This window comes from Coenobita brevimanus, chromosome 47, assembly GCF_032717465.1.
Source record: "Coenobita brevimanus isolate Jiangsu-jjx chromosome 47, ASM3271746v2, whole genome shotgun sequence".
Classification (NCBI taxonomy): Eukaryota; Metazoa; Arthropoda; class Malacostraca; order Decapoda; family Coenobitidae; genus Coenobita; species Coenobita brevimanus.
In genome coordinates this window covers 25078404-25094839 of record NC_137000.1, presented here as the reverse complement: position 1 = coordinate 25094839, position 16436 = coordinate 25078404, and the positions used below count along the sequence as shown (strand labels likewise).

General features: G+C 42.0%; 1 protein-coding gene across 1 annotated transcript in view; it reads left to right on the top strand.

The window, feature by feature from the left end:
- Positions 1-16436, top strand: part of LOC145398951 (uncharacterized) — a 304550-nt gene that overhangs the window by 44624 nt on the left and 243490 nt on the right. Inside the window, 1 exon segment of the mRNA XM_080271685.1 lies at positions 12005-12100. The gene's annotated coding sequence lies outside the window, so the exon portion shown is untranslated.

Below are 16436 nucleotides of genomic sequence, written 5' to 3'. Positions count from 1 at the left end.
GTAAAGCTTTGGAAGGGAACACGAGAACCAAAAATACAACAAATGAAGAGAATTTTTTTTTTTTTTAAGATAAATGATGGACTTGGGAAGCTTGTGAGTTACTGAGCAAAGCGACTGAAGGAGAAGAGAAATGAGAGGAGGAAATGTCTTGACAAATGAGGGACATAGATGGGAAAGGAAATGCATATTTATTTGTAAGTGTCGGGTCGCTGGAGAAGCCAGAAAATTCGTACTTGAAGAAGGTCGATGAAAAATTATTATACGTAACCTAGTTCAGTTATTAATTTTTTGACTATGCTAAAACAGTAGTAAGTAATAAACAGTAAAACAGTCACCGTAGTAAGGCATTCACTGAAGCTTATATCTAAGCCTTCCATTTCGAAAAGTGTGTCGTAAGCCGAATAAAATGTAGTCGAGAAAGCATGTGTAATATTGCCACTCTAATGCAGGGGTTAAAACCGCTCAGAGGCTGCTCCGCGATAACTCATTCCATTTTGGCGATCAGGGATATTATATTTGTGCATTTTGTTTGTACGTGTTTGTTTTGTCGGAGAATATAAAGCGAGACCTTAATTCCAGATGATACCTTTTTTTTTTTTATGCGAGGAAGAAGGAACCAAAGGCTGAGCCCGCAATAACAGTTCCTTCCAAGAAAAAAAAAAAAATACAAAAGAGAGCCAAATTCAAGATCCGTTCATTTCGAGATGCCTGGACACACTGCGTTTGAAAGACTAGAGATCATAGGCGGTAGGAAATACAGACAGAGGGAGACAGTTCCAGAGTTGACCTGTTGCATAAATGAAGGACTGGGAGTAACAGTTAACTCTTGCATTAGAGAGTTGGACAGAAAAAGGATGAGAATTTGTTGTTAGACGGGTGCTACGCACTCGTCGCAGAGGTGGAGGGATGTAAGCAGACAGTTCAGAGGAGCAGTGACCATTGAAGTAGCGATAGGAAAGAGATAAAGATGCAACAGTGCGGCGAAGAGACGGAGGTTGAAGGACGCCAGTAACATGAGGAGAGTTGATGAGATGAAGAGCCTTTGACTCCACCCTATTGAGAAGAGCTGTATGTGGGGAGCCTCCCCACACATGACAGTTGTATTCCACACAGGGACAGATAAAACCCGTGTATAGAGTCAACAACTGTGCAGGGGTAAAGAAAGAACGGAGTTGGTTAGCACACCTAATCTATTGGAAGCAGATTTTACAAGAGATACAATATGATCTTTCCAAGATAAGTCCCGAGTAAATGAAACCCCAAGCATGTTCAAGGATGACGCAGGATTGAGCTAGATATTATTAAACATTAGTGGGTACTCCTGTGGATGATTTTGACGGGTTGATAGGTGTAAAAACTGAGTCTTTGATGCATTAAAAACAAGATTATTTTTTACCTTAGAGATACGAGCCAAGTCAGACACCAGATGTACCATAGCCTCATCCCTTGCTTGTTGAAGCAACTGTTGAGATGGACGTTGAGGAAACCGAATGGAAAGGTGAAGGGTGCAGTCATCAGCGTACGAGTGGATACGGTTAGATGTGCAGCTCAGAAGATTGTTGATGAATAAAAGAAAGAGAGGTGGTGATAGGACAGAACCCTGAGGAACACCACTATTGATAGCGCTAGGAGAAGAACGATGGCCGTCTACAACTGCAGCTATAGAACGACCAGAAATGAAGCTATAAATGAAGGCACAGATAGAAGCATGGAAACTGTAAGAAAGCAGTTTGGAAATTAAAGATTTATGCCAGACTCGATCGAAGGCCTTTGAGATGTCAATTGCAATGGCAAAGCTTTCGCCAAAGTCCCGAAAGGAGGATGACCCGGAGTCTGAGGGTAGGTGAGAAGATCGCCAGTGGAGCATCCCTGACGGAACCCGTACTGACGATCAGAAAGAAGATTGTGATAGGAAAGATGCTTAAAATTTTTTTTGTTAAGAATAGACTCGAAAACTTTTGAGACACAGGATGTTAAAGCAATTGGACGATAATTAGAGGGTTGGGAATGGTCACCCTTCTTTGGGACTGGCTGAATGAGAGCAAACTTCCAGCAAGAAGGAAAGGCACAAGTTGACAGACAAAGGTGAAAGAGTTTACCTGGGCAGGGTGTAAGCACAGTTCTGGAGGACAACAGGATGGACCCCATCAGGCCTATATGTGTTGTTAGTATTAAGGCCAGTGATGGCAGAAAATACATCAGCTGAAGAAATTTTAATGTCAGCCATTAGGAAGTCAGAGGGGGGAGTGATACAGGAACAGCACCGGAATCGTCTAAGGTGGAATTGGAGGAGAAAGTCTGAGCGAAGGGATCTGCTTTATCAGTAGAAGAAATAGTTACAGAGCCATCAGAATTGAAAAGAGGAGGGAAGGATGATGAGGTAAAGTTGTTAGAAAGGTTTTTGGCAAGGTGCCAGAAGGGGCGGGAAGCATTCGAGTTGGAGAGTTGAGAGCATTTCGTACGGATGAAATTATTTTTAGCAGGGTGAAGAACAGACTTAGCACGATTCCGGGCAAAAACATAAAAATGATGTAATTCAGGAGTGGGTTAGCTCTGGTACCTTTTATAGGCCCTCTCCTTGTTGCGGACAGCATTAGAACAAGCGTGATTAAACCAAGGCCATGTGATAAATGTAACCTTTCACTGTGTTCACGACTTTTATTTGTTGTTTTAACCACCGTCTAAAGGGGTTATGAAGTCTCCATCTAGCCTCTAAAATTCAGTGACGTCGTTGTTTATATTATTTTTTCAATGCCATCAGAATATTTCATTCAACTTTGGAGAGGTTAGACAGTCTGCCATATGCATCAACCCTTACAGTAAGATGACATATTTGTTTGCATTAATCTTTCTACCGCCAGACGGTTTTATTCATGTTCATAGGGACCCATCGTAATGCAGAAATTAAAAAGTGTCCATCAGCCTTTATGATCTTAGTTTATCCTTGCTATACCGGTCAATTTAATACAGCTTCAGAGAGACGCATCGAAGCACAAGAATACCTTTCACGTCGATGGCGAGTTCTACATCTTATTTTGGCCACCTTCAGATGATTTTCCCATCTTAGAATAGACCTTTCGAAGGGAAATGTTTGGTTACGTCGTTTCTTTTTTAATTCTTGCTACCTCCTCATGATGTTATTCACCGTGTTAAAGACTGTTTTTTCCTTTTTTAGTGAAGGGATTAATGAAGGCTACGTAATCCCTCAATTTGCTAAAATTTCATTATCTGGGTATAATCATAAGTTGTTAGCGAGGAAGAAAACGAAGACAAAAAAGCTTCGGATCATACGGGTTAAAAAGTGAATTAATGGGCAGGACAAGATAAATCTTGTTCTCATCTCATTGCTTGTCTGAGACAGGAACATCCCCCTTTCCCTCATACCTCTTCCCCCTTCTCTCTCATGCCCACTCCCTCCTACCAACCTCCGTGCTCCTACCCTCGTCTTCCTCCCCCTCTCCTTACTCCACTCGTTCCCTTTCCCATACACCTCCCCCAGCCCTCATCCCTCTTCCTTTATTTTGCCCCATACCCCCGTCCCACACCCTCTTCCCCTTGCCCCGTCCCACACCTCCCATCTTCCTTCTCAGCTGCTTCATCTATTTCCTCCCCAGACAGCCCTTCCCACTTCCCCTCCTTCCGCCTCCCCCCTCCTCCGCCCCCCTTCCCCACCCACCCTCCTCCCGATATTGTGACGTAAAGGAGGTGAGAAGGAAATTAAGCAAGTGTTCGGTAAGCAAGCATACATAGTACTTTAGCACCCATTTTTTATTACTTTCCAGTGTATCTCCGATTTCACCCTCCGTAAACAAACAGACGATGGTTTTATGATCCTGTTTTTTCCATTAATTTCCAATCTTTTCGATTCCGCCCTCAATAAATAATTCATTTTAACCCTTTTTCTATCACTCCGGTCTTCTCTCTGATTTCATTCCCATAAAACAAACATAGATCACAATTTAGACCTAGTTTTTCAGCGCCTTTGCAATATTTTCTTCGATTTCGCACTCTGTAAACACGCATATAGATAGAGTGAAGAGCAGAAATTCGCATGAATCATGTGGGTCGGTGTCCAAGTAACATTTTGGTGATGAACTAACTGCTTTAAAAGGCAGGTTACTGAAACCTTTAATCCAATGACGTGCTGTAATATTTTTTTTTTTCCCCCATGCAACAGTATCAGATTACTTATTCAGATTATACCGACGCTTGAAGCGAATTTTTGCCTTCGTCTGTACTTTGTTTTCGTGTCCCGGTGTTTATTGTTTTTCGGTGTTTGCATAGATTTCAGCTGCATTAAACTCTTCATTCAGATGGCAGTCTTTATTTTATTTCTGCAACTTACAGACGATTTTATACAGTTTAGGCGAGACTTTCGAAAAAAGGGTTTAAGTAAAGTTTTTCCCGACCCCTTCACAACAAAAGTGTCCCCTTATATTAATAAAGTCGTCTGGAAATAGGCAAATGGAATAGGAAAGGCGTCATGTGATGACATAGGTCAACTCCATCAATCCGATGAATATTAGTTTTTTTTTTTCCTCCTGCCTCTCGACCATTTTATTCAGCTTAAGAAAGATCTTTTGTAGTGCACAGAGTAATGAAGGCTGCATCAACTCTTTCAAATCGATAAACCTCTCCAGAGTATAATAGTATTTTCTGATGTTAGAAAACATAAAATGAACGAATACAAAAGTACTAGGTAGGTGCGGGAGCTTCAGGGACTTATAGAGTTTCGCTGAAGTCGCTAAAGTCATCGGGCGTGAAGCGGGAGCCCCAACAGAGCCCAAATATGGAGCCTTTATAAATCTCTCAAATCTATGGGTGTGAAGTACCTCGTTTCCGAGAAAGACATCAGTGAAAGACAGGACAAGGTTGCTTCCGGAGATGCTCCCTTATCTTAAAATATGGCATTGTAGTGAAGTCGTTAAGAGACATATATCACTCTCGCACCCACGTTTTCTTTATTTTCAGTCATCTCCCCAGGGTCGCCGTCAGTAAAGTTTAAAAAGTAAACATAGTGAAGCAGCTGGCATCACCTTCCCGATCTCCCGCCATACATGTTGTGGATAATTGCCAGAACTAAAGATATTCTCTATGCACGCACGCCAGCAAGGCCAGACTATTATGCTTGAGCCATATTATCGGTGGTTGACCCCTTCAACTAAGATGGCTCTTTCCTAAGTTGTATTTAACGGTGTCGCAAAAGTTATATTGTCCGTATGCAATGTCTTACCATAGGAGTACTTGGCTGTGATGGGTTTCAGTTAACTTGAATACAACCGTTTGGCGAAAGCAGTGAGATATGAAGAGATGCCATCGTACTGTAGGGGTCAGTGCCTTTCTACCCTGCGTGTAATTTGAAACTAATCGAGTATGGTATAAGACTTCATGGTGCTTTAGGGGTATACATGAATCAAATCGGCTGGAGGTAGAACAAAATATGCGTGTAACTATTTGTACCATTAACCTTCTCATGATCAAGACAAAACTGTTTTTCTTCTCCAGCTAATGTAAGACTGTTTTTGTGGCCGAGAGTGAGTCCCAGTAGCCTGAGTGTTAATATTCTCATGTATTTTAATGAGGCAGACATTACCAATAGTAAAAAGATATATCGTAAAGAAAAAATGACATAAAAGAATATCAGATAGTTAAACGATTTTCTTAGTCTCGAAATCCAACGAGATGGCGGGTTGATTTCCACTTATAACTGTAGTGGAAGACAGCCAGGAATAAGCATATTCTTAATGTTACATACGACACCGAGGTAAAGAGAAAATATTGATGGTCGCTTATTTTGGAAGCTTAAAGAGCGTGGTGGAAAGGGTGTATGAGAGTGAGTCTGAAGGTGGGAGGAGGCGTGGGAAGCCAAGAGGGTTAATGGTTGTGATAGCCGAATGTATAGCAAAGTGAGGTGTGTCAGCTGATAAAGGTTACGAATTGACAGGGGATCGGTATGGATGAGCTAAATATATACAGGACTACGGATACTTGGAGTCATCGTTCACAGAAGTTTGGGTGCTCTCCTTGTCATTTACACTTTACTACGTTCCTTCCAAGCTGCAGGTAAATCCACACGTCGTACGAGAGCAGGAGGTTGTTGTTGCTTATCTCACTTGCATTTTGATTGCGAACTTGGTTAAATGCCGATGAATTGAGTAGCTATTGGTGTGTGTGTGTGTGTGTGTGTGTGTGTGTGTGTGTGCGTGCTTTAATCCCATTTAGCAGAGGACAGATTATTTAATGCCTCTCTTACTGCCTCCAGACGATTTTATTCGGCTTAAAAGAGATTGTCAAGTAGGAGAGTTCATATTTTGCCCTCATTAACCCTTTGGCGACAAGAGGCCAACCCCGAGCTAAATAAAATCGTGTGGAGTCAGCAAGGATAAAAATGAAAATGTGTCGTGGAAGTGAAGGTGTTGAAGGGGTTGCTGATGTATAGGTAACCCCACCATTAAGTTGGAAAAGTTACACGTAAACTGGACAAAATCGTCGGGCGTCAGTTGAAGCAAAAAAGTAAAAAAGTAGGGGCGTGGGGGAGGGAAAATGTCATGGTATTGAGTGGTTTAATTTGTTAATGGTGCGCTGGTAAAGTGGTTGTTGGTGTACAGTTATGATGTACATTATGAGTTTTTGTAGTGTTTATTGGAAGTAGGTTTAATAAATATTGATGACGAGCGAATGAGCCGAAGAGAATATTGATGGAACGTGGAATGGATATTGATGCCAGTTAAGTATTGATTGTAGTTGAAGTTCATGCTGATGTAGCATGATGCGGATATTTGTCATATGAGTAATGATGCCAGCTGCACTGGATGTTGATGTCAGTTGATTGCAGCTGAAGTGAATGTCGATGGAACATGGAGTTAGTGGATATTGATGTTAGTTGAGTATTGATCTGCAGTTGAAGTTGATGTTGATCTGACATGAGGTAAATAATTTCAGATGAGTATTTATGGAGAGTAAAGTTGATTACTGGTGGTAAGTAAGTATGATGAGAGCAGTTAGTGGTGGCAGTTGAATACGATGAGAGCTGAAGTGGATATTAATGGCACTTGAGGACTGATGGAGGCTGAAGTGGATATTGATGGAGAGTGGAGTGGGTGCTGATGATAAGTGAATGTTGATTGGAGCTGAAGTTAGTGATGGTAGATGAATATTGATGAAACGGGAAAGTGGATATTGATGGTAGATGTATGATAATGGAAGCTGAAGTGGATATTGATTGCAGCTGGGTAATGATTGCAGATGAAGGGGAGAGGACATGTATTGATTGAGTGAAGTTGATTATTAACGTTGCGTGGACATATCATGTGACAGACAGTGAAGCTCATACGTGACAGAGAAGCCTGATAGTTGTGGCTCTGTATGATAGCTAGCGGGGCGTCGCATCTGCCCCCCCCCCCCCGACGCCTCACTAATTACAAAGGAAGGGGGAGGGGCCGTGCTGTGCGTCAGTTGGTGTCTCCATCACTAGAATGACGTCTTCTCTCTTGTGCTTACCACCATCAAGCGATTTTGTTGAGGTTAGAGATCTTTAGGATGCAAATAATGAGACGTCAGCCCCAAATCCCATCCCCTCACCCCCCTTTTTTAGGTCTCCCCTACGGTGGATATGATCGTCTGTGAGTAGCAGAAGTTAAATAAAGAAGACGTAATAATACGGACAGAGTTTTAAATTTGTTTAAAGGCTTTGGTTGAGTAAAGGCAGCTGAACACCTCTTTGATTATTCAGATTCGTTTCAGCCTTGGTCAGACCCTGTCAGAATTTTGATCTGTTTCTGTCAAATTATGCCCTTTCAGGTCACTTGAAGTCCATCAGATCCATTCATGTCCATCATATTGATATGAGGTCCTCCCAAAATTGGCCCGGTCTTTGCAGTGTTTTCGAGGTACTGGGTGATACCGATTTTTTAAATATCAAATATTCTTACCTAGATAAGACTAGACGTGCAACTGATAAAAGGCTTCCGTTGCCGAAAACCATAGAGTGCGAATTGAAGGGAAAAAACTGAGGAACAAGACAGTACCATGCGAAGGACTAACAGACGGAGCAGTTGTCCTCGATAACCTCCAGTCATATTCGACCTTTTCCTCCTTTACTAAGCCTGGACGAATTTAGTCAGTGTGGGACTGTAATCCTTGTCTGCAGAGTCCTAATTACGGCTAACGTTGCAGCATGTTATTGTGATGTTAATTAGTACGTCTGCATGATTAGTCGAAGCGGTTGGCGCCGCGTTCTAGTCTGGCTCATGGGAGGCGCTCGCAGATGAGATGCTAAAGTTATAAGGAATAGAGGACATGATCACGCCCAAAACAGATTTTTATATATATTTTTTTTTTGAACAAAAGAGGAAGGAAAAACAAAATTTAGAGAGTTCTGTATTCAGTGACCGACATGTTCTTGTGTCAGGTGCCCCATGAGACAATAGATTCACTCGCTTAACAAAGAATAAGTTCTCATGAAGGAAGACAGTCAGGAAATATGCTTGTTTGTTTTAACTTAGTGCTCGAATTCTTAGTGCAGGTTCAGATGAAAGGAAAATGCAACCTCATCAGTATGTCGACATCATTTTTCCTCTCAGCTTGTGGACGGCTTTTTTTTTTTTTTTTTTTTTTTTTATATAACTCTAACTCCATACGATTACATTCAGCTTTGAGAGACATCATCGGCAGAATAGGTTAAAACTGCTTTCATGTCCCTGTGATGAAGATTTTATTCAGGCTGCCGACCAGAGCCACGGAATGAACCTTTCAAATAGGGCTCGGGCAATTGTGTTTACGCAAGGTAACCGTAGCTGCAGTCGTCGTGCTCGTAGGGGACAATCAACACACTGACAACGCTCTGAAATAGCAGTGGATGTGCAATTCTGTGCTATCCTGGTTTTTATTTATCGGTGGTGATGGGTCTGAATCAACACCTTCGAGATAGCTGGGGTGAAAGTGACCTCAGAGAGGAGGCATATTTCCTTTTTATTAGCCATTGCAGCGTCACACGCAAAGTTTTCTCCTCCCAGAATTATAATTCTTACTTTATCGGCAAAGCGGGGCATCGTGGAGCAACTCTGGGCTGCCCGGAATCCCCCTCTCCTCCAAAACTTCCTGGTAGCTCTATCCAGACCGAAGCTAGTTTAATCAAACCTAACCCTACAAGGCCTTACCTGTCATAGCTTAACCTTCCGCCAACTGTCAAGCCTATCCAACCCTGACGTACTAACTTAACCTTACCTAGACCTCCTTAGCAAAGAAAAAGTGACGGAATCAACGACACAGTTGTGAAATTTGCGGACTGGAATGTTATCTAATCCTCATCGCATTTGCTACGTTCTCAAGCCTCTCCTACGATAACCATCACTGTTTAACACGCGTAGTTATAACCGGAGCGAGTGTTTAGTTATCGTAAAGTGTATATCTTGGACGGTAATGACTGGGTAAACGCTGACTCCATGATCTGGTGATAATGGTTAGTTGGTATCGAAGTTCATTGAGTTATATCATGTGATCCTCGCCGATTACACCGTTTTAGGACACCCACACACTCACACTTGGCTCTCCTATAATTGTCACGTCTCACTGGAATTTAGAGGCTAACTGCTTCACCACGATGACATTTAAAAATTTCATTCCTACCACCTCTAGACGATTTTATTAAGTTTATGACAGGCTTTTAGAAACTGAGGACGTAGACATAGCCTCCAGTACCCTAGTGCTACGAGAGGTCTTTTCTAAGTTCATGTAATGCTAGTAAAACCAAATGTATACAATTTACTAATAGACAGGTAATTCACGTATTACCTTCAGTGCTACTAATATTCCCATCTCCAAAAGTATTGAAATTCTCGGTGTTTCACTTAACAGTGCCCTCAATTGGACCTTTCATGTCATATCACTTGCTAAAACCGTCTCAGAGAAACTTGGATTATTATACAGAGTCCGTAACTTCTTCACTGACGAGCAGTTAGCTATAATTTATAAGAGTCAAAAGCGCTCTCAACTTGAATATTGCTCACCCTTGTCGAATGATCGTGGAGAAGTTGCACTAAAACAACTACCGGTAGACAAAATTCAGAACAAAGCTGTTGGAAGTAGTAATAACCCTGCTGTAAACTACCTCCCCTACAAGTAAGTAGGAATGTTGCCTCCCTAGCATTATTTTACAGATACTTTTATGGCAAATGCTCAGACGATGTTGCGTCCATTGTGCCACCCCTCCATGCCTTCCCTCGTGCTACACAAGCATCTCCTAGCGCTCATGACTGGAATGTCATACAGCCATAATGCAGAACTTCTGGCTGTCAGATTTATTTTTATTTCCCGAATTTCATCTCTCAGGAACTCGCTTACCCGGAGTTGTTTTCCCCCAGACTGTTACAGATTTTTTTTTGAATGGAGGACGCCAGTAATCTGGTGTATGGATTTTCTTTTAATTCATTAGTTTATCCTTCCTTTGTTCTTTTATTTAATAGAAAATATGGAGGTAAAAAGAATCAACCTTACGTTATTGAACTGAAGAGGATGCAAAGAAACTTGAGTTTGCAGGTTAAAATAACATCAGTTATGCTGTCATAAAAATTACACACACACACACACACACACACACACACACACACACACACACACACACATACACGAGGTTTGTTGAAATAGCTCCTTCAGTGCTGTGACGTCTTTTATAGTATATTTTTGCTTCTCCAGCTTAGGAGACACTTTTCGACGTGGAGAGGTTATATATAGCCTGCGTGAGCCCCTACACGACTAAAGAACTCTTCTGAACTGGATCAATTTGTCCAAGAGGAACAATAGCGAAATATAAGACCACCGGAATGAGGGGATTTATCGCGTGTAGTTGGTGAAGACTAATTTAGCAGATGTTAAACAAGAAACTGAGTATACAGCTTTTCCCATTCTCTAACACCTTCAGGCTCCTTTAACTTAATCAACTGAAAGAAATCTCCTGGCATTACTGTAACTGAGTACATGTGCTGTCCCAGTTATGAGATGATTATTGGATCTGGTATTAGCATTCTCACGCTCTTGTAACTCTCAGCTGAAGAAAATCGTCTACAGGATTAAAATACAATGGAAGACGCATCCGTGAAAGGTTCAGAGAGAGCATGTTGCGGCAACTTATACGTGTTTTATATGCAGTGGGTAACGAGGGGTAGGGAGAGAACAGTGATTTAACAGCCTGCTAGAAGTAGTTAATGACAGCTGTATGAAAGTATTGTAACGAAAGAACGCTGCTGTCCTACTGGTCTTGGGTGCAACAGTTCCTGACTCAGATGGCTGATATGTAGGGTTGAGCTTAATGGGTTGTACAATGACGGATATGCTCTTGTTAACAGCGCATTAGAGATATGTGGTATCGAAGACTAAGATTCCCCCTTTTTTTTTTTTTTTTTTTTTTTTTTTTTTTTTTCCCAGCGTGGCAGATCTGTGATAATGAGTAGTTTATGATAAAGCAAACTCACTGTAAAATATCTTAGGTGCGTTCAAACAGGAATAATTTAATTTTAACCACAGATTTAAAGGTATATCACATGAGTAGAGTGCATTTATGTACTGAGTAGTGCAGTGAAGAGGCGGCAGATTTGCAAATAGTAACTAGATAGAACTGATGCACTGAGTCGTGTACTGTTACGTAAGCATTGTGGACAGGTGTACTGAGCACTACAATGAAGAGGTTGCAGATGTTCAGATAGTGACAAGGTAAAGCAAGTCTGTTGAGCAGAGTATATCATGTAAGTATTGCAGCATGAGCATTATTGACAGGTGCACTAAGCAGCAATGATAAGGCCACAGTGACAAACCAACAGGTGGATTGAACATTGCTTTGATGAAGCCGCAGTGACAAGACATTATTACAACAGGTGTATAGAACATTGTAATGATGATGCCACAGGTGATGATCTGGTAACAAGATAGTATAGGTGCGGCAAAAGTGTGGGCGGGATGGGTGTGGTGCAGGTAGTGCTGTGGGCGGCATTGCTCACCTGTTTGATTGCAGTTGCGTGTGGCCGGATCTTCTGCTACAATGGGGGCCGCTGCGTCCACGACCGGTGCATCTGTCCTCGGGGCTTCTACGGTTCACGCTGCCAGTACGGTAAGTAACATGTGTTTGGTTTAAGGACTGTTTTCTCTCAGCCTTACGAGCTTTGCAATACTTCTACCTAACCAGTTTATTTCTGCATGTGATATGTTAATGTTCTTTTATGTTAGTAATGAAGTCCGTGCCAGTGCAAAATGTATAATTAACATAAAAGAGAAAATGCGTTAATGGGGAAAATTAATCTTTAAGGAAGAGGTGCTAGACATCTTCCTAAGCTCTGGAGGATACGGCCCGCCATTAGGATCTGTGTTGTCGTAGGCTTAGCAAACTTTTTTTTTTTTTTTTTTTTTTACAGAATTTTTTTTTTTTTTTTTTTTTTTTTTTTTTTTCCCCAGGAAGCACATCCTAAGCTGAAAAGAACTGTCAGGGGTTAGCTAGATTAAAAGGCTTTTATGACATGTCTTAGCTATGAAATTCCGATATACTGCCGGATGACCATATGCAGAATGAGTGGCTGCCTAACTTCTGCCATTACCTGCAAAGGAGAAATTGTAACTATTTTATTCCTGCAACCTCGTGATTGTTTGTTCTTATTAGAGTGGCTTCCTGTCCTTTAAGAGTGACCATTCACGTGCTTGTTAATAGATAATGTGAATGTACCAAAGCAAAACTACACTGGTTACGAGGAGATGCAAGAGTTCTTCCCAAGCAGACCAGTATACGGCCGTTGCGCTTTATACTCCTAATAAAATGTAATTATCCTCACTTAGGTTTGGTGTTATCGTGCTCATTTATAGAATCAGGTTTTCAAGGCACACGTTTTGAAATATGCGCAATTCATGGTTCTGGTTCACAGACAGACGTACAATCAATTCCATGTCGTAAATAAGATTAGTTTTGCAGGAAGGACAAGGAAAGAAGAGTGCAGCATCTTCTCACGTCTCTTGTTCTTAAGACCAAACCAAATCAGAGTTACAAAACCTCTCCGTCGTAAGTTTGTGTGTGGCTCTCGGCTCAAGTTTATGTCTCTCTGAAATTTGTGTGAAATACTCAGAACTGAGGTTAAAAGCCACTGAAATATATAGACTATGTAGTAGTTCTTAAATATTTACAACTAAATTTCACAAGCCACTACATGCAAATTTTATCCTATCCAGCTTTCATTGTACATTAAGTTCGTCACAGAGGCCGAGACGTAAATCCAGATATACTAAGAATGGGGAAGGTGACGATACTGCTGTCGTCTGAGAATGTGCCACTCTAACAAGACTGGCATGTGGGTCTGTTAAGGGACGTGCAGTCTGCTAACAGAATTAGGCCCGTTCTTATACACCACAGATCAACACAAAGACACTGCAATCACCGTTGGTTAACCCATCCACCACTAGATTTTTTTTTTTCTGCGAGGAAGAAGGAACCAAGGGCTAGGAGCCCGCATAACAGTTCCTTCCAAGAAAAAAAAAAAAAAAAAAAACATACAAAAGAGCGCCAAATTCAAGATCCGTTCATTTCGAGATGCCTGGACACACTGCGTTTCAAAAACTGGAGGTCATAGGAGGTAGGAAATACAGACAAAGGGAGACAGGTGACATGTGGAGGTGTAGGAGGACTACTGGGCCTTGGGATAGGTGACTGCCCCCAAGGAATAGGCCCTGAGCCTTTGCCCAGAGTCGGACATGTAAAAAAAAAAAAAAAAAAAAAAAAAGTTCCAGAGCTGACCTGTTGCATAAATGAAGGACTGGGAGTAACGGTTAACTGTTGCATTAGAGAGTTGGACAGAAAACGATGGGAGTTTGTTGCTAGACGGGTGCTACGCATTCGTTGTAGAGGTGGAAGGATGCAAGCAGACAGTTCAGAGGAACAGTGACCATGGAAGTATCGATAGAAAAGAGATAAAGATGCAACAGTGCGGTGAAGAGACAGCGGTTGAAGGGAGCCAGTAAGAGGAGGAGAGTTAATGAGACGAAAAGCCTTTGATTCCACCTTGTTGAGAAGAGCTGTATGTGGTGAGCCTCCCGACACATGAGAGCTGTACTCTATACAGGGGCGAATAAAACCCATGTATAAAGTCAACGACTGTGCAGGGGTAAAGTAGGTATCGAGTCAGCTTAGCACACCCAATCTCTTGGAAGCAAAGTTTACAAGAGATGCAATATCTTTCCAAGGTAAGTCCCGAGTGAATGAAACCCCAAGCATATTCAAGGATGATGCAGGACTGAGCCGGATATTATTAAACATTAGTGGGTACTCCTGTGGAAGATTTTTTCGGGTTGATAGGTGTAAGAACTGAGTCTTTTATGCATTAAAAACAACAAGATTATTTTTACCCAAGTCAAAGATACGAGCCAAGTCAGACATTAGGTGTGCCATAGCCTCATCCCTTGTTTATTGAAGTAACTGCTGAGATGGACGTTGCGGGAACTGAATGGATAGGTGAAGGCTGGAATCATCAGCGTACGAGTGGATAGGGTTAGATGTACAGCTTAGAAGGTCATTGATGAATAAAAGGAAGAGAGGTGGTGAGAGGACAGAGCCCTGAGGAACACCACTGTTGATAGATCTCGGAGAAGAACGATGGCCGTCTACAACAGTGGCTATGCTTAGAAGGTCATTGATGAATAAAAGGAAGAGAGGTGGTGAGAGGACAGAGCCCTGAGGAACACCACTGTTGATAGATCTCGGAGAAGAACGATGGCCGTCTACAACAGTGGCTATAGAACGACCAGAAAGGAAGCTAGAGATGAAGGCACAAATAGGATAGAAACCATAAGAGGGGAGTTTGGAAGTTAAAGATTTATGCCAGACTCGATCGAAAGCCTTTGAGATGTCAAGTGCAATGGCAAAGCTTTCGCCAAAGTCCCGAAAGGAGGATGACCAGGAGTCTGAGAGGTAGGTGAGAGGATCGCCAGTGGAGCGTCCCTGACGGAACCCATACTGACGATCAGAAAGACGGTAGTGGTAGGAAAGATGCTTTAAAATTTCTTTGTCAAGAGTAGACTCGAAAACTTTTGAGACATAGGATGTGTAAGCAATTGGACGATAATTAGAGGGTTGGGAATGGTCACCGTTCTTTGGGACTGGTTGAATGAGAGTAAACTTCCAGCAAGAAGGAAAGGTACAGGTTGAAAGACAAAGGGGAAAGAGTTTGCCTAGGCAGGGAGTAATCACAGAAGCACAGTTCTTGAGGACAACAGGCGGGTCTCCATCAGGTCCATATGCCTTGTTAGTATCGAGGCCAGTGATGACAGAAAATACATCAGCTGAAGAAATTTTCATGTCAGCCATGAGGAAGTCAGAGGGGGAGAAGTGATGGAGGAACAGCACCGGAATCGTCTAAGGTGGAATTGGAGGAGAAAGTCTGAGCGAAGAGATCTGCTTTATCAGTAGAAGAAATAGTTACAGAGCCATCAGAGTTGAAAAGAGGAGGGAAGGATGATGAGGTAAAGTTGTTAGAGAGGTTTTTGGCAAGGTACCAGAAGGAGGTGGAAGAATTCAAGTTGGAGAGTTGAGAGCATTTAGTACGGATAAAATTATTTTTAGCAGAGCGAAGAACAGACTTAGCACGATTCCGGGCAGAAACATACAAAAGATGTGATTCAGGTGTGGGTTGGCTCTGGTACCTTTTATAGGCCATCTCCTTGTTGCGGACAGCATTAGAACAAGTGTGTTTAAACCAAGGCTTTCTTGCATTAGTCAAAGGATACAAGAAAGGAATGTATGCTTCCATTCCCAAGAGAATAACCTCCATAATGCGCAAGGCACACTCAGATGGCTTTCGGCCATGGAAGCAATAATCATTCCAAGGAAAATCAAAGAAATACTGCCTGAGGGCCTTCCAATCCGCAGCTCCAAACTGCCACAGTCGACATTTCTTTGGAGAATCCACAGGCCGTACTGGAGTGATAGGACAGATGTCTTCCTCAGCCCCTTCAAGCCAGTGACATGTTTTCCATTCTCTTATTGCTATTTTCAGACAGCTTTATTTACCTTTAGAAAGATAGAAGGTAAATATAGCCGCCATTTATCCTTATGCTATGAGACGTCTTGCAAAAACTAAATAATATCGCCTACCGTTATTAAAAATAATTAAATGGCCGTCACCGGATTGAAGAGCTAAAATTGAATAAAATGGCTTGGCAGCAGCAGGAATAAAATCGATGTAATTAAAAATGCATCTTTGTACTGAAGGGGTTAATGGAGATTGTGCCTGATCCCCTCACTGTATGAGGCCTGTAAGAAGATGAACGAAATCGGTAAGCGGCAGCTGAAACATAATTCGCCATCTTGTTTGTCTGGTGTCTTGTCAACCTAGTTCTGGCTCCGGTCTCATCTGAACATGAACCCGGTGGCCTGCAGACAGAAGTTACCTTTCTCCTGCCATCCATCATCC